The sequence below is a fragment of the Lucilia cuprina genome, chromosome 4, assembly GCF_022045245.1.
Source record: "Lucilia cuprina isolate Lc7/37 chromosome 4, ASM2204524v1, whole genome shotgun sequence".
NCBI classification, from domain to species: Eukaryota; Metazoa; Arthropoda; class Insecta; order Diptera; family Calliphoridae; genus Lucilia; species Lucilia cuprina.
In genome coordinates, this window is record NC_060952.1 from 99,472,993 (window position 1) to 99,491,848 (window position 18,856).

General features: G+C 27.0%; 1 protein-coding gene across 3 annotated transcripts in view; it reads left to right on the forward strand.

Moving 5' to 3' along the window:
• The first annotated feature begins 194 nt into the window (after positions 1-194).
• The window catches only part of LOC111690211 (putative uncharacterized protein DDB_G0267840), a 112,114-nt gene continuing 93,452 nt past the window's right edge, over positions 195-18,856 (forward strand). For 2 of the 3 annotated variants that reach the window (XM_023452651.2, XM_023452654.2), the window contains exon 1: positions 2,136-3,082. The gene's annotated coding sequence lies outside the window, so the exon portion shown is untranslated. Of the gene's footprint in view, positions 676-2,135; positions 3,083-18,856 lie in introns of those variants that run through there. The other variant, XM_046950749.1, reaches the window with a different exon arrangement.

The following is an 18,856-nucleotide window of genomic DNA, read 5'->3' on the forward strand; positions in this document are numbered from 1 at the left end:
CAGCCTGCTGCTGCAGTACACATCCAACCAGCAAAACTTCTGCAGTGCGGCAGATGTTGTCAGTATCCTCATATAATGCGTAACGTAAACATATGCGCCGCAACAAATTTAAAACTAATAATACTTCGAAACATTTTTAAAATACCGAAAATAAAAAATACTTTAAAGTTTAAACTGATAAAAGAAATTTGAAAAAAACAACAAAAAAGTGCAACCAACAAGTGAAAAAAAAATCAAACAATTTTTTAATTTAATTTTAAACTAAACGTAAAAAGTCAACGAAATTCATGAAATAGTTTCTAAATCTAATTCTACGTAAATGGAATTGGAAAAACTAGAAGCGATTAAGAAAAAAGATAAAAATAAATTTCTTTAGTAAAAAAGTTTACAACAAAAAAAATACTTTGGGAGATTTTTCTAAGTGCAAAAATCACTTAAAAGGAAATTAATTGGTAAAGTGTTCACACATAAAAAGTGAAGTGGACATCAAAATTTTATATAAAATATTTACAAAAAAGTTATTATTATTAAATATTTATTAATTAAATTAAAAAACACGATTAATCACAAAAAAGTGTTTTAAACAAAGTTTAACGGTTAAAATACAGAGTTGCATTTTTAAAGTACGTTATTTGTTGGTTTGTACCAAATTTTTTTAACCAATTTATTACGCATGTAAGTACATATAAATATATGTTGTTGTAAAAGAAAATTGCTCTAGTTGTTTTTATAATTTTGTTGTTGGCATTTTTGAATTAATTATCATCAATGAAGAATGCTTTTGCCTCGGTCCAACCAACAAACTATTTTTGGTTTAAACGACCGCAAAATGTCATTTGGACACAAAAGAATTTTCTAAAATTTAGCTAAAAATTGTTTTTCTTAGAGAAAAAGCCAAAAAAAGTGTAACTAATTAATTGATTACATTAATATTTTATATACAATATCTGATACAATAAAAGAACAGTGTGTTTTTTGTGTTACTCAATTTTGTTTATTTTTTAAAAACCAATAAATAAACATATTCAATTTTCACAACAAAAGAATGAAATGAGGATATATACATAGATAGAAGAAAAACAGCAAAACTAATAAATATTATTAAATAAAGCAAACAAAACTTAAAACAGAACACAAAAGTCGAGACGATTGTTAGTTAGTAGTTTACTATATGTTATATATACGAATTATTTTTAAGGAAATAAAAATTAGTTTACATGTGTTTTGTCTTACAAAACTAAAAGCAATGGTCAAAGGTTGCCATCCATATCTCATGTCTTTAAATCCGATTCTCTACAAATCGAATAAGATTTTTTAGATAAATAGATAGATAGATAGATAGCTATCTATCTAGATAAATAGATAGATAGATAGATAGATAGATAGATAGATAGATAGATAGATAGATAGATAGATAGATAGATTAACCTCTTATTTTGTAAAACACTTCACCTTGCGTTGAAAATATTTTCATAAAAATGTTTGAAAATACAATTAAGTGAGGGAAATAATAAATAAAATTCTGAATAAATTTTTGAAGAAATTAAAATTTGTTAATTGTTGTGTTAAATAGTTTATTTCAAGTATTTTGAATGGAGAGTAATTGAAAAGAGAAGAAAATTTGATCGGGCATTTGGACTTAATTAGTTGGATTTGCTTATTAATGTGTAGTGTGGCCACTCTATAAAAAGAAAAACAACCAATTGTTGTTGTAATATTTAGAACAATTTCTTTTATGCAAAAAAGCTTTTCACGGCAACAACCCCACACCCTCCAACAACAACACTAGTTGCAAATAATTGTTATTGTTTAGTTTGTCATAAAAAAATATTAAGGAAAAAAGCTTTCTTAAATTTAGCGGTTATTTTGTATTATTTTCTCATTATTTTATTATATTTTCGTTACTCATTTTAAATAATCTCGGCAACAACAAAACACACACACTCATATTCATCCATTCACTCACTCACTCGTTTGTCTAGTAGTGCGTTAGTTAGTTAGACATGTCTTGTTTTTGTTGTTACTAAATGTGATGATGATTGTTGTTTTTGTTATTTTATTCTTTTTCTTTTTGTTTGTACGAAAAAAAGTTTAACTTTTTGTGCCGAAAGACAGCTAAAGCTTTGCTGGTCAAATTAGTCAATCGGAATCGTCCGGCCGAAACGAAAGATCTCGCTTTTCATTGAATAAAAAGAAAATTTGTTAAAAAAAAATATATATATAAAAATTGTATTTAATTAAATTTTGCAACTAAAATAATAAATAAATTATTCTCTTAAAATACATCTCTTGTTGATTAAAAATTAGAATTTAAGAATATAACAGTAAATTTTCATAACGAATTTAAACGACGAAATCATTAAATATATAAATAGAAATAGTTAAATGCAACAATAAAATAATAAATCTAACTAAATAAATCGCAATACATATACAACGAACACAAATAAAAACCAACAAATACTTATAAAATTTGTCTAATAAAACGGTAAATTAGCAAAAACGAACTTAGTAGCAGCAGAAAAAAAGGAATTATTTTATTAAGAGAAAGAAAATTAATGAAATAGTAAACTAAAGAGAAACTAAAAAAACACGCGTTTAACGGTAAATCAAAGTAAACAAGTCTTCAACACATTTGCAATAAAAGTAAATTAAACAAATAAATAAATTACTTTATCAATAACATAAAATCAACGAAAATATAAACAAAAATTTAAATTTAAATAAACAATTTTGCAAAGCAAAGAACAAAAATACTTTAACTCCTTTGAAAATTACACAGAAAGAATTTAGTAGTATTAACTTAATAGTGACGTCATTTCCCGTTTATGAAACATTACGAATTATTTATTTATTATTAATGCACCTAAATGAAAATATAAATACACTACTATTTTTATAAGAGATAAAAAAAGGAACATTGAAAAAATTTTTAAGAATAAATAAAATACATTTTTTCAAATGATATAAACACAGTGTGTACGAAAATAAAACCGACAAAAGTGCCATCATACTCTATTCATACAAAAGGATATTTTGGAAAACATAGGATTAACTTAATCAAAGGATTCAAAAAGTTTTGGTATGTGTGTATTATCGTTCATTTAGTATATTTTTTTTGTAGAGACAAGTACTAAAAGTTAGGTTATGTCATTCAAATCAACTAAAAAAAATATTTTAATGTTGAAGGAATTATAAATATTCTAACAATTTTTTATTCTTTAACTATCATAATAAATAAGTTTTATCAGACACAATATTAATAAATAAATTAAGATTTTAAAAAGTTTTAAGGTGGAGGTCCACACCACGCGTAGAATCAATGTACTTATATGCTGAAAGTTACAAGCACAAAATCGTAGAATGCCTTGACGCGTAGAATCACAAAGTATACAGAGATGTCACTTTTGACATTTGAAAAAGTCTAAAATCAGCTTTTGTTTGATTTTGAAATTGTTTGGTGAGAAGAGGTATATAAAATACAGCTAAAAAAATCATTGAATTCGTTTTTTGCTCGTGACTTCTCTGTATATCCTGTGGTAGAATGCTCAAACTAGTAACGGCGCGCGAACATGTCAGCTGATTTTGACATTTTATATTCTTTATTTAATACGTATTTATCAATTTTTATCAATTAAATAAAAACTGTAGAAAAACGCGAACTTTTTTAAAAATAAACACTTTGCTCAAGTACTTGAGCTATGTAAATAATCTCTTGCTCGGCTATATAGGGAAGTGTTCTCTCAACCCCAGCTATCTCCCTTGATGCGCACTTATGTCTATGCCTAAACGCAGAGACAGACCACCAAGATAAACGTTGTCATGAGCGATTCTGAGAAACCTCATCATTCAGAGGCTCAGTCAAAATTTTAAAGACCGCATACGCACACTATTGAAATAGATCTGTTTTCTTCGGTAACAGCACCTAGATATATATACTGACATATGTATAATTGGATACCTTTTTGGCTTAAGAATCCGGTGAAAAGTGCATAGGAAATACCTGAAGTCAAAATTTTAACCTGTTAAAAATTAAAACTATTCTTTCATGTCAAGTAAAGTCAAAATAAAATTCAATAATTATAAACCTTCAAAGTCTAATAACTGCGCCGACAGGAATAAGTACAACGATATGTGGTCACAGTCGGTACCGCTACCCATCGGCTGGCACAACATCGAAATTTTCCCGAAACTACCAATTGTAAATCTGTCAATCCCCAACGTCGGAAATGGCATTCACATACTTTTCCCGAAGTTAAAAGTCTCCAAGAACTATTTCAAGCACTCTAATCATTTCTTTCTTCACCTGGATTTCAATACCACGCAACGAAAAGAAAATACCCAACCAACCTTGTTCAAAAACATGGATTATTTAACCATTAAATCCAAATTTGAACTTAATCGATAAGGACACTAGTTTTCTAAATGAAATCCGTGCTTGCCATATTTCGATAAGCACGTGTTTAAAGAACTTTTGTTACTTCGTTAACCATCGGATAATACCGAAAGAACAATTATGAAATAAAATGTGCTGTAGATCTTTAGTTTTGAAGGTTATTTTGGATTTTAATTCTTGTATTTCATTAACAACGAGGTCTTTTAAACGCCCCATTAACAAACTAAATAGAAATAGCTTTTGTTATGTTAGAAAATTATAAAAATGGGAAGTTGCAACATCTTTATAGAGAACCACAAGTTACTTGTTTAGCGACCATTGCTGTAAGATCAAATGTCAGAAAAGAGAGAAAGGTAGATCGAAATGTATAATTTTTTTACCCCAGGTATTGGAGAAGGTTTTTGTAAATCCTTTTAAAATATCAAAATTTATTGATTTTTTATGTAGAACAACTTCTCATCATCATCAGCATTATTTATTTGATTCAAGCGGAAGTAAAATAGAGCCATATACATCATTATAACCAACAACAACTAACTTAATGATAAACAACAAAATACCATAAAAAGTGATTTCCCATTTAAATTAAACACTTTACAGCTCCTTAAAAGGAGCTCTAAAGTTGTGATGTTCAAAAAATAAGTAATGACCACCACTGCTAGATATAAAAATAATAAAAAATTGTTTTCTTATTTCTTGGTAGCTACCCCAGACATAGCATAACTATATAATACAAATTTACGTATCACTATTTTTGGGCGCTGTGTCCGTATTTGTAATATTTTAGTTTAATTCTTGTCAAACAAATGGTGCACGTGAATGTAAAAAACACATATTGGCAGAATTCCAATTAACTACAAACAAAAGTATAGATATATACTGTGAAAAATAGAAAAATTATGTACCAAAAGAACTTCATTAGAATATTTAATTAAGTAACTTGAGTAATATATTTTGTAATCTATGTATGTATTTGTTGCTCACCACCAACGAGCATATTTAAAAGAGATCTTTCTTTTTGATATTTGCGCTAATCATATTTATAAATATAATAATTATTTTATGGTTAACAAGAAAACCAAAAATGAAAGTGAAAAATAAAATTTCGTAAATGGGCAACAACTAACTATTGTAGATGATTTTGCTTGCACAATCAAATACAAAATTATTGTCTAGACCGTGAAAACACGTCATTGGCTTATAATAGAGATGGTAGAAAATTTTGTAGATGACAACTGTCATCGAATAATTAGCTAAGGCCGTTCGATCTCTTTATATGCCAAAAAGATCTACATATACGGCTAATATCAACTAACAGTTTCGTAAGCGTTAAGAGAACAATTTATAACTTGTTTAACGATCGAAAGATACCGATCAATTGTGGATTAAAATGTGCTGTAGATCTTTAGTTTTGGAGGTTATAACGTATTTTATCCTTGTATTTAACAACGAGATATTGTAAACGTCCCAGTGATTTAATTTGTAAAACTACAAGATCGTGTAAAAATTTAAAGATACTTTGGGGGAAAATTTTCGGATTTGTAGGTGCCTTATTCCCCTACACAATAAATGAAAACTCAAGATGTAATTTGGAGTTGTTTCAACAAAATCTGACGGATTTGAAAGATCTAAAGTGTAATGGCATAAGACCTACTTTATTTAAGATCACTTAGAAATAAAATTTATGTATTTGAGATGATGAAAACTCAGTGATTTAATTTGTAAACCTACAATGATCCAAAAGTTAAGACCATTCGAAGTTTCGTTCTCGATTAACTTTTGAATAGTAATACGATAATGCTGAGGATGTGAACTGAGAAATTATGTAAATGAATCTAATAAACATTAAGTAACCAAAATTTAACATTCGCAATAGAAAGGATATATACATATTTTCGAGTTGTATGAAGGATATTCTTAAAGATCAATATAAAAACACGTTGTTGGCAGAAATTAAATATTCTTTTGAGGAATTGAGAACGAACATTGCATTTTCTTTGAGGCTTTGCAAATATCATCATTCTATTGTCTTTACAATTTTCTATTTTTAAACTAAATAACCGGCTATTTTTCATCAGTCACGATCATTCACTATATCATATCTGTCAATTAGTCATCTAAAATATAAACATTAATATTTTCACACTATTTAAAAAAAAAAACTAAATGTTTCTGGTGGGGACGTATTATAATAATTTATTAATATTTACCAAAAATTATTAAACAGCAACCATTTCTCTCGCAAAGAAGCAACTCTCTTCAACTAAATGATGATTTAGTTGAATTATTCATTAAAGGCAAGAAGAGAGAGAGATGAAGATCATTTATGATGTCATTCACTGCAGCTGTTTGTTGTTGGTAAAAAATAATTGTATGTGTACTTTATGATGACTGTTAAGGCGTTTCCCGAAATCTGTACAAATGATATTGGAGATCATAAAGAGCATTATGACAAAATGTGAATATAATATGATAGTCTTCGTAGTTGACATTTAAATGAAGTTGTTTTTATAGCTTACACAACCCTGTAATAATTGTGCATATATTGCTGAAATATCTTTAGAAAGTGGAGTAAAGATTCTTAAACTCTCATAAGTTACAACATGATTTTGCCAAATTTTCTTTAATATTATAAATTTATGTGAATTTCTTCCAAATGTTTTGGCAGTTTAGTTTAAAACTTTGCAATGTTAACCTAAATAAGTGGGAGTTTATAAAAACACACATTCATATAAAGAAAAAAATATGCTTTTTTTGAATGAACTCATTTTCCACAATTATTGTTTTCATTTCAACGTTCTCTCTAAACAAACGCTAGAAAAACTTGTAAAACTTTGTGGAAATTTTGTAAATTTTTATTATTCACAAATTAACACAATAATTCTTTAAACAACTTTAATGGACTTGTTACAAATAACAGAACCACTATAAAAATAAACAAAATATTTACGATGAAGCAAATAAAAATCTGAAACAGAATTTAATATTTAGACAAATATCTACTCGTGACTCAATATGTTTATACACTCGAAAAAAAAAATCAAATCAGAATACTTGAAAATTTTTAAAAAAGAGAACTTATCGAAAAATATCATTTCAACAATCTCCAAATAGGGATTTTTGTTATTTTCATTGACGCCCATTCCTCTGGAAGTTGATTAATTTTCCCCTTTAATTTTAACAGATGTTTTTTTAAGATCTAAACAATTATCGCCAGATAAATCATTCATGTTGCCATGTGTAAAGTTTTTAAGGTCACGTTGTCTTTAACCAGAATGAAAAACAAAAACAAACACTAAAAAAGGGACAAATTTGTTTTACACAAAACGGAAATAAAGGGAAAGGGGAAGGAAATCTCTTTCTCAATTTGAAAATGAAAGTGTTGAAATGTTGTACAGAAATGAACTTGAATATTTTGTTTAGTTTGGAAAAATACTTTTATTTTGTGTTTAGAAACAAATAATTGAATGTGATTAGTTTCTATCTATAAATATATTTTTGGTTTACTTTAAAATATTTACACCAAATGACAATAAAATTAATTTCTTTGTGTTTTTCTTTTGAGTGTTATTTTTGGGACTAAGATAAAATCCAGACATTAGGACGCAATGTTTTCTCTGTATATCCATTTTACGTAAGTTAGTGCTAGTATAAATCTATCAATACAAAAATTGTTTTATTTCATTTGTTATCTATCTTAAGAAATAGATTATAATTTGTAATAACTTTTGTTGAAATTAAAAAAATCAAGGGAAAATGTAAATTCCATAATTGGAAACTACTTTTGTTTTTAATGATCGTGAGATCTTGTTTATAACATTAAAATTATTTATAGTTAAATATATTTTCTTTGAAAGAACATCTTCAAATTCTTCGATTTGCTTTGGAATATTACAATAAAATAGAATGTGGACTCCTTGCTGTCTCCAGTTTAATATTCGAAAAGAACAAATGATCCTTTAATACAAATTAAACATTTTTCGTAATGTATTTTATATGGCAATCAACAGATCTAGATTTAGCGTTTTTTTTTCTATAGGAAAATGCTGCATGATTAACTATTAATATCATTAACAATCAAAAAATGTCAGGTTTTGATCGAAAAGTTTAACATTTTGAACTTTTTGAAATCTTTGGGTTTTGGGGGAAAAAACTTTTAACAAAATGATCAATAGATTTAAAATTTTAGTTAATGAAATGGAGATTTTTTCTTTGGGGAAAAATAATAAGAAGATCGATCGATCGAATGGTCGTTTGTGGAGAAGTGCTTTAAACGAAATAATACACACATACACAATTTATGAGACTAAGAAGAGACTTTATATGTGCTTGGGATCGATCAATAAGTTAAAGTGAAAAAAACTTGTTGGAAAGAAAAGCTTTTAGGATTTTGCCACTCTACTTCTTGGTAATTTAATAGATATGAAAAAGGATTCAAAGTTGTTCTATTAGTCGTTCGCCAAAATATATTGCAATGTTGGCTTGTAATAATTGAGACGAAAGTTCTAAATGATCGTTAAGTTTTTACTTGTGTCTGTCTCTCTTGACAAATTCGCCCCGTTGTTTAACTTCCGGGATGCAAAAACCTCACTTCCATTTACAACCAGATAGATTGGATGTTGTCTCGGTAACAACACCAAAGTTATCTTGAATTATAGACATTACCGAGTATCAGTTTCTTAACCAACATTCTATTCCCGCGAATTTGGGTTTAAATCACAGCCATCGCGAAGGAACTTCGACCAAGTCCGAAACTCTGTCCTGTTGGATTCGACTCCATGTCTAATCACACCAAAGAAAGATCGTATCCTTAGTTGTTATAAAATACCGGTAGACATGACCTATTAGTAGCACCTCTTTTCTCTGAAATTGCAATAACATTAAGATGGGGTAATGATTCATCAAGATAACTTGCCAACAGGTGGAAGTTGTATAGTCCAATTTGAATTACGTTAATATATGTAAAGGCGATCGTTAAGAGATTAATTTAAAAAAATCACTGTGAGAAAATTATTGTCAATGATGTTTAAATTGGGTTTTATGTATATATATCTCAAACCATAAGTAGTACAACTCGTATTTGATAAATCAATATAAAAAAGCAGAAGGTTTTTTTGAGAAATATCTGCTAAAGTGCAATTATTTAACACTTGTTTACTTTTTCAAAAAGCATGTAATCAAAGTGTTGGCGTAAAAATTAAAAAAAAAAAAAAAAACGTTTGAAGTATATTTGTAATGATGAGCAAAAAAACCTTCATTTAAAGTATTTTTCACAATTAGAAATACAAAGTATTTAACCGCTTATTAATATTAGGAGGGGAATCTTATATATTTTTTCTTACATTGCAATGAAACAAAAACAAAATCATTACGTATTAGATGCAACTGCTACGTTACGTATAAGTAATGCAAGTAATAAATAAGTGTTTAGGGAAATATTAAAGTTTTTTAAACCATACTTACGTCTTAACATTGTATTACCTTACGTTTATACGTTATAAATAAATATTTCAATAAATAGATTTGTTTACAAATTAATTGCAAAATTTGTTTACACTTATGTTCGTTATTTTAAAAAACAAACATTTGCTTTAAATTAAACAAAAAATAACTTTCATAGATTTTGGGCAAACTCATTCATTTTCAGTAGTTTTTTATTTATAAATAAATATTTATTAATAATATTTAACTAGATAGACAGACAGACACACACTCTCTTCTATTATTTATGTATCTTTTTTCATAGTTTTGCCCAAATGTTTAGAATTTGCGGGCAGAATATGATTAAAAATTAAGAAAGAATTTAGGTTAATTGATTTTAATTAAGATAATTTTTCATGGCAATATATAGTTTTAATTTTGTAGTTTTATTATAACTTTTAGTTACCATAATAGTTAAACTCGTTCGTTTTAATTTAATTAAATTATTTTTTTAATAATTCAATAAAAAGTATTCTATATAATATAAAAATAATAATATTAACATTCACTTTGGCATTTGGCTTATGATTTTGCCACACCATTCATTTTGTACATTATTATTAAATACATTTTCATATATGGCCAAAACAAGTGCGATGATGACGATAATAATGATAATTATTGTTGAATCAATAAACATTTATAGACAACAAAAAAAAAAAGAACTACCAAAAAATATACAAATAAAGTTAAATAAAACAAAAATATAATCGTACAACATGCTCTCCTACACGTTTATATTTATAATAATTTTTTTTGTTAAACTGCTGGCTACGCACAGTGGTAAAGATGAAAAGAAATTTTGTTAGAAATTCTTTATAAAAATAAATCATATTTTCTTGTTAATTGCGTTACTGAAAGTCATAAATTTATTAAGTTTTTTTTTTTTTTTTTATAAAATATTTATTTTGTTTTAAAACACGTTTTTTGATTTTTAAAAATAATAATTCATTAGTTTTTTGTTTGTATTTTTAAAATAAAATTTTACGTAGTTGCTTTAAAACAAGTGAGTCATTTCTTTTTTTTTTTTAATAAAATGCCTCATTTCGTTAAAAAGACATAAAAAAACGCTTCAATTTGTCATTTAAAAGTTCCTCTAAAAATACATTTAGATTTGGATATACAAATAAACAAATGTTTTAGTTTAAAAATAATATTTTTTCTTCATTAATCTTTAAATTTTTAGATGTAGTAGCAAAATAAAATAAAAATTAAAAAATTTATATTGAAAATTATTTCAAATATAAACGATTTGGGTCAGTTCGTTTTTCTTCTGCGTGTATGAGGAGTGAGTGTTGTTTTTTATTATGGTAATAATGCTTTTACAGTGGGGAAAAAAATATGTAGGAATTTTAATAAAACTTCTTTGTTTTTGTTATTTATATTTATCCAGACATTTCTCATTTTAATATAATGCGAGTTCAAGTTATTTTAGCAACTGATTTTTGATTCTTGATGGATACTTTGCTGAACTCACATTTCTTGCATCCCAATGATCGTTTGGGGAAAAGCTTTCAATTTATAAGAATTATTATTTTTTATTAAACAATTTTGTGCTCTACTGTAACAGATCATGTATGTGGCGAATTTTTTCATTAAAAATTTTATTTTAAAATGAATTTAATTAAAATTATACACATTTTTTATGTCCATATTTTTATACCCTCCATCAAAAAAGATGGGGGTATTTTGTTTTTGTCATTCCGTTTGTAACACATCGAAATATTTACCTAAGACCTATAAATGTATGTATGCATATATATTCTGGATCTATATAAGGTTCTGAAACAATGTAGCCATGTCCGTCCATCACGGGAGAAGCCAGACAGTCGGTTTTATCAATAAACATACTCTATTGATGTACGGTATTGAAAATAGGCAAGATCGGTATACGTTTTCGCATAACTCCCCCCTCGGAAAAAAGTTTAAACAGTCATATCTGGTTTACAAATACCACTAAAACCATTAAGTTCTACATAAATAAGTCTTATGTGAACGTAAATTTTTCAAATCAAATTTTATAAGGATCGGTCCATAATTAACCCTATCCCCCATATAATGCCCCTTCAGAAAATGTCTTTCATTATAATGTACATTACTGGCTCAGAAATGCGAGTACAGCTATGAAATTCGATATAATCTTTTGTTAGGATCGATCCATTATTGACCTGGGGGTAGGGTCAATAATGGAATAGGTTCCCACCAGAAAATTAATTTAATTCTTATTGCTGGTTTAAAAATAAGAAGACAGCGATGAAATTCGACATAAACAAGTTTGGTATTTCAATCTATATATTTTATATTCAATCTATTTGCCAACTTCTATAAGGATCGGTCCATATTTGACCCCATCCTCCGTATAAAATGCCTTTACCACTCATTACTAGCTTAAAAATATGAGTACAACAATGATATTCAACATAAACCAAAACCTTTCCACAAAATTTTCTGAGAATTGACCCCAACCTATTTAGGAAATTAATTTACTATTTTTGACAATAATAAATTCAAAGTTTATTTATAAGGAATCAATTATTTTCGTCAATGATTTTGTTGGTGGGTATATAAGATTCGGCATGGACGAATATAACACTCTTATGTATTTTTCTCTGAAAATTGTTTTCCCCTTATCAACAAAAAGAATTTCAAAAATTTTAAGAAAATCTCCCCAAAACCAAGAAAATTCCTCTTAAAAGAAAACGAAATTTTTTATAGGAACTAAACTTTTTTTGTTTAACATTGTTTACACGTACTAAGTGGAAGGAATAAAAAAATCACAATTCCATGTTTATTAACACCCAATAAAATTTTTAAAATTTATTTTATACATTTCCATTTACATTTCGTAAAAATTTATATATAATTTGTTTAGTTTGGGTTAAAATTAACTTCCCCTTTTTTATAAAGAGCGCTAAGAATTGTTTATTCATATATCATCTACTTGTAACACTTGTAAGGAAAACCAGACGAATGACTGCCAATGTTTAAAGGTGCTGCGGGTGGCGATTTCTTAACATTTAAATGTTTTGTTGCTATTTCCTCATCTAACTTAAAAAGATTTTTGTGTTTTTTGTTTCAAATTTTATTAGCAATTTATTTTACAATTTTATTGGTTTTTCCTTTATGTCGATAATTAACTTGGTGTGCGGTGGTTCTGTCAGATGGAAGACTATAATTTTTTTTCTTTATTATTTAGTTTGTTTTGAAATTTATGTTAAATTTATAAGTATTTAAGCTTTCAAAGAAATAACCTTGAAAAAAATATTAAAATTTAAGCAGTTGTTTGGTGTTGTTGTTGCTTTTTATTTCCAATATTGAACAAATGGAATTCTATAAAAAAATCACAGATAAAATGGAGGTGTGGAGTTTGAACGATAGTAGACGTCATGAAATAATGATTTTGTTTAGTGAGAATTGTTTATTTAATTCTTAAGAAATAACAATAAAAAGTGAATTTATTGTTATTTTTATCCTTCACCTTAGTTTATTTTTTATAATAAATAAACGTGTGAGAAAGGTTTACAAAACAGCTTTCATTTAATATACATATCAACTTTTTGTTAATATGTACATCAAATTTGTAAATAAGTTTATATCGAGACGAATCCAAAATAAAAAATAAATCGTTAAATTTTTGAGAAAAGTTTCCTTTAAACTTTGTTTAATCTTTAGCCTATTTCGTAATATTGGATCGGAGCAATTCTCTGAAAGTGGACTGATGAAATAAAGTAAAAATTTTCTTATGTTTTTTAAATTTGAAAAATTAAATTCATATTTTTTAGATTTTTAAGAAATGCTTTATTTTTATACGATTTTAAAAATATTATTATCTGTTTAAACAATTCCCGTTTATAGTTAAGTTTAATGAACACCTGATATCAATCGCATCCATCATTGAGGTCATAAACAAGGCTTTATTTTGTCGCTTATTTTTTTATTATTATAAATAATAAATAATTTAAATTAAAAAAATAAACCAACAACTAACTACAAGCGTTTGTTGATAAGTGAAGCAATATCATTTTATCGGGATTATATGACTATAAAAAGTGGGTCTATTGAAAAGTAAATAATGTAGGAAAAAATCTGATTCCATTAAAAGATCGATGACTATATAGCAAAATTCCCGTACATACATATGTCTAAAAGTTTAAGCCAATATTCAGAATTCAAAGGGCCTTTGAAAAGATGACTTCAATTAAGAAACCCACAGAAAAATATCGCGAAATCTTTGAAATACATATGTATTTATATATGTGCATATATTTAAAATCGAAGTAGTGGCCGTTTTTGATCAGATCTTATATAGCAAAATTCTCGAACGTATGTCTTAAAGTTTAAGTCAAGATTTAGAATCGTTAAAGGACCTTTGAAAAGATGACTTCAACTAAGAAATCCACAGAAAAGTATATATGTGCATATATTTAAAATGGAAGTAGCGGCCTTTTTTGGATCATTATTCAGATATTTAAGAACTGATTTTATGGATTTTCCAAGAAAAAGTTTCTTAACGTAAGTTTACTCAGGTTATGGATCTATAAGATATCTGGGCTTTTGATTCAAATGTAAAACGACAAATATTGCTAACTCAATTCGATTTTATCTATGAAATAATTAAAATTTGGGTTTCATTTGTATCTTAATATGAAAATTCTCAAATGTTTGTAGAAAGCATTAACTTTTTAAAGATTTTATAGAATTTTAAGGGCTATTGCGATGACATTTTATGAGACAGCTAAAATACCTTTAGTTACTGATGAACACAGCCACGTTTGCCGCTTGATATCATTATATTTTTTAGCAACAGAAATAAGATCATCACAGCTGCAACACATACGGAACGACAGACATTCATGAATGAGAGATGAGAGACAACAGTAGAAGATCATTATAATTCAATTAAATACAACATCAACCACAAATCCACACATCATTATCTGAAACGACACTCACTCAATTTCAAATTGATAACATAATAAAAGAAAATAACAAAAAAATATATAAATAAATATATTTTTACAATATTTATAACATATGTATGTATGAATGTACATTTCCAGTGGCGAATAAATTAGGAAACAGATAAATTAATATTAATTAAACTTTAAATATAAATGAGTACAATTTTATATATAAAAAAACTACAAAACCTAGAACCGCTGCAGTTCAAGAGGGGAGGGAGGGAGACAGAGCTAAACTGCTGCAGACATTGTTGTAAAACAAATAATAAATGTCATAATAAATATATATATGATAATAATACGGCAAATATAAAATACATATTAAATGTCATGTGGCGGGCAAAAAATAAATAAAATAAACTAAATGATGACACCAGACTTGTTGTTTAAAGCCACTAGAATATTGTGGGTTAGAAACGAAACACACCTTTTCTAAAAAAAACAACACATTTGTTTCCTTTAATATGTATGTACTCTGTAGTATCTCCAACTATATTTTCCTAGTTTTCTAAATAATTTTGCAAAAGTTTTGCACGCAAATTATGTCAAACTGAAATAAAAAATCTTTAAGGAATAACGGTTTTTATTTTAAAAACTGAGATCATCATTTAAGAATAATTTCATTTCGGGGTGTTTCCTTTTTATATACATTTTTTAAAATTATTTTTAATTAAAGTGAAAGCTTTAGAGAGAAGAGAATTTTACAATTATTTACAATTATAATTTCAGAAATGTTTTTAAAATGAAGAGAATTAATTTAATTATAATAAAAGCGTTGGACAAAATTTTTTGAATAAGATTAAGTTTAATAAAACGTTTTTTTTTGTAAATAAAACTCGGATTCTAGATAAAGAAATCGGAAACAAAATTTTATAGTTAAGCAACAACAACAAAAACAACTTTGCCGTATATGAAGTGAGATAAATCCTCAACAGACCCCTTATAGACTTCATTACACCCAGAAGCAAAATTCTGTGTGGTTAAAATAATCAAGCGTGCATCCTAGGACTTTCTTCATAAAATTAAGCCAAATCTTGCGTTACGATCTATAAACATCATTATCGCATCATTATCAGTGATGGCTCCAACATAAACGGAAAATAAATATACACACCTGGTGCTAAATTGACACCAAAGTGTTTATAATTTTTCACTAACATCCAAAAAATCTGTTGTCAACAGCGAGCTTACCATTTAGACAACGGATGTGTATAAAATGTAGATGTCGGCAACGAGTGTTGTCATACGTCTGCACAACTTCGATGTTATTGAAAAAAATATAAAAAACACATTGGTGTCAATTTGTTACCAGGTGTGTATATTTCTTTTTCCCTCTGTGTTGGAGCCATCAATGATCATGATGCGTTAATAATCTTTATTGATAGTAACGCGAAATTTGGCTTAATTTTATGAAGAAAGTCCTAGGTTGTACGATTGTGTTAACCACACGGCTGCTTCTGGATGTAATAAAGTCTGTAATAGGGTCTGTTTATCTAAGAAAACATCTAAGAAACAATGTTATTGAAAATTATAAACACATTGGTCTCAATTTGTTACCAGACGTATATATTTCTTTTTTATCTCTGTGTACGCGTCATACAATGATTTTTAAATAAAAAAATTGTCGAAATTTCGAATTTGATAAATTGACATGTCAATTGGACTTTAAGATCAGGCGAATTGAAAACTCTCTATTATGTCCCGGGGGCCACGTAAAGACAATAAATAAAGCAGATAACAGATTCAACAAGGCCAATTTTGATTCGTCGAAGGCCAATGTTGTCCTCCAATAACCAGGAATATTAGCTGGGCATTTTGATTATATCCCAGATATTAAAATTTATTGCCTATTTGTTTTTCAAACCAATTTACAGTTAACATATGTTATAAGAATCACCAAATCAATATATCACCTCTATTAAAAAAAAGTTATTTCAAATACCTTTCATTTGATGTATACATTGTCTATGTAGAGAAGATATTATACGAAATATTTGAAATAACGCCAACATCCCTGTCGCTTTAATTGTGATCGCAAAAAATTTGCTCTTGAAATTAAAAGTAACAACAAACATTTGTTATTGTTTAAAAAAAATTGAATATTTATGAATTATTAGGTGGAGTGGTGGGTGTATGGTTTTTATACATTTTCTCAATCGATTAGCAACATTATTTTACACGATTTTCATCAGTTTTAAGGTCAAGAGCTGTTTTTAGAAACTCTTGAAAATTATAAAGAAAGAGATTTGCAATTTTCTGAAAAAAAAGAAATGTGTTTTTATAAATTTTAATAAAACTCGCAATTGCGTTGCACATTTTCTTTCAAAATTTGCCAAATTTTATTAAAATATTAAGAGCAAAAAGAGAAAATGAAATCATTTAATATTAATGGCCTTGGCATCAACTCAAATCATCGTTATTATCTTTAAAATGATCTTTTAAATTAATTTTTAAGAGAACACAGGTGAAAGGGGATTTTTTGTAATTAAAGCTTTAAAAGGCCCCTTTCACAAAGACAATAAATAAATAAGCTCCTCTTTTTGCATGATTTCAAGAAAATTTCTTTGTTATTTTTTAAAGCGAAAATATTTAAACAAATTAATGATCAGAATTATAAACATTTTCCTTTTTGTATTAAATTAGTTGTGTTTAAATATTGCTGGCAAAATGATGTCCGCTTTTTGAAAATATTTTATAAAAGAAAAAATATTATTTTAAAAAGGAAAATTTAAAAATTTTATAAAATGTTATAATTAACTGTGAAATGTGTTATATATTCCGTTTATTTTGTTAATGTCACACAGGCATTTATTTAAACTAAAATTGTGTAATTATTATAATAATAATTATTTAAAGTCAAACTATAGTGGGTGCGCGTGTTAAACATTCATAAACAAATGTAAATTTACAAAAAGAAAATGTGGAAAAAGAGCAAGTCATATATACATATGTATGTATATTTTTTAAGATAAACTACAAATCGACGTCATGGTACAATTTTGTTTAGCCTTAAAAAGTAAAAAAATTAAGAAAAAAAAAAAAATAAAACACATATATAAAAAATATTTTTTAAACATTTTATTAAAACATTGGCGGTTACACCCTACACTTAACAAGGTGATGAGGAAGTAGTTTAGGTTTTTTTATTTTTAATCTGCCAAATTTTTGATGATCACTTTTAACATCTTGATTCTTAAATCCAAAATAACGTTTAGTTTACTTGTTCAATTCATATTTTCAAGGCATGAAGATCTAGTCCAAAGTCTAGTCATTAGACTAGTCTATAATCTAGTGTAAAGTCTAGTCTATAGTCTAGTCTATAGTCTAGTCTATAGTCTAGTATATAGTCTAGTATATAGTCTAGTCTATAGTCTGGTCTATAGTCTAGTCTATAGTCTAGTCTATAGTCTAGTCTATAGTCTAGTCTATAGTCTAGTCTATAGTCTAGTCTATAGTCTAGTCTATAGTCTAGTCTATAGTCTAGTCTATAGTCCAGTCTATAGTCTAGTCTAGTCTATAGTCTAGTCTATAGTCTAGTCTATAGTCTAGTCTATAGTCTAGTCTATAGTCTAGCCTATAGTCTAGTCAATAGTCTAGTCTATAGTCTATTGATAAAAGTACCCTTTTATCAATATTTTCAACGTATCAAGCAATTATGACATGGATATTTATTACCTTATTAATAACAGTTTATCAATGGTTAATACAACAAATTTTGAATGACTTACTGTTTTATAAGACGGTGATAAAGTGTTATGAATAGAGTCCTTAGTCTGCATTATGCACTTTTTTTTTGTAATTCCCCAAGTCTGCTGATTAAAACTTTTGATAATTGGACATAATTAATTTTAATCATTTATAATACTTACTTTCCCCTCCACCTGAATTGATAATACAAATAAAAAAATAAGCGTTATAAAAGGAACTATTCGCTTCAATATGCAAAATTAGTTTCTTATCTCTATTTAAAAAGTTTCTATATTAAAAAATACACCAACAAAAGCTGATTAAATAAAAC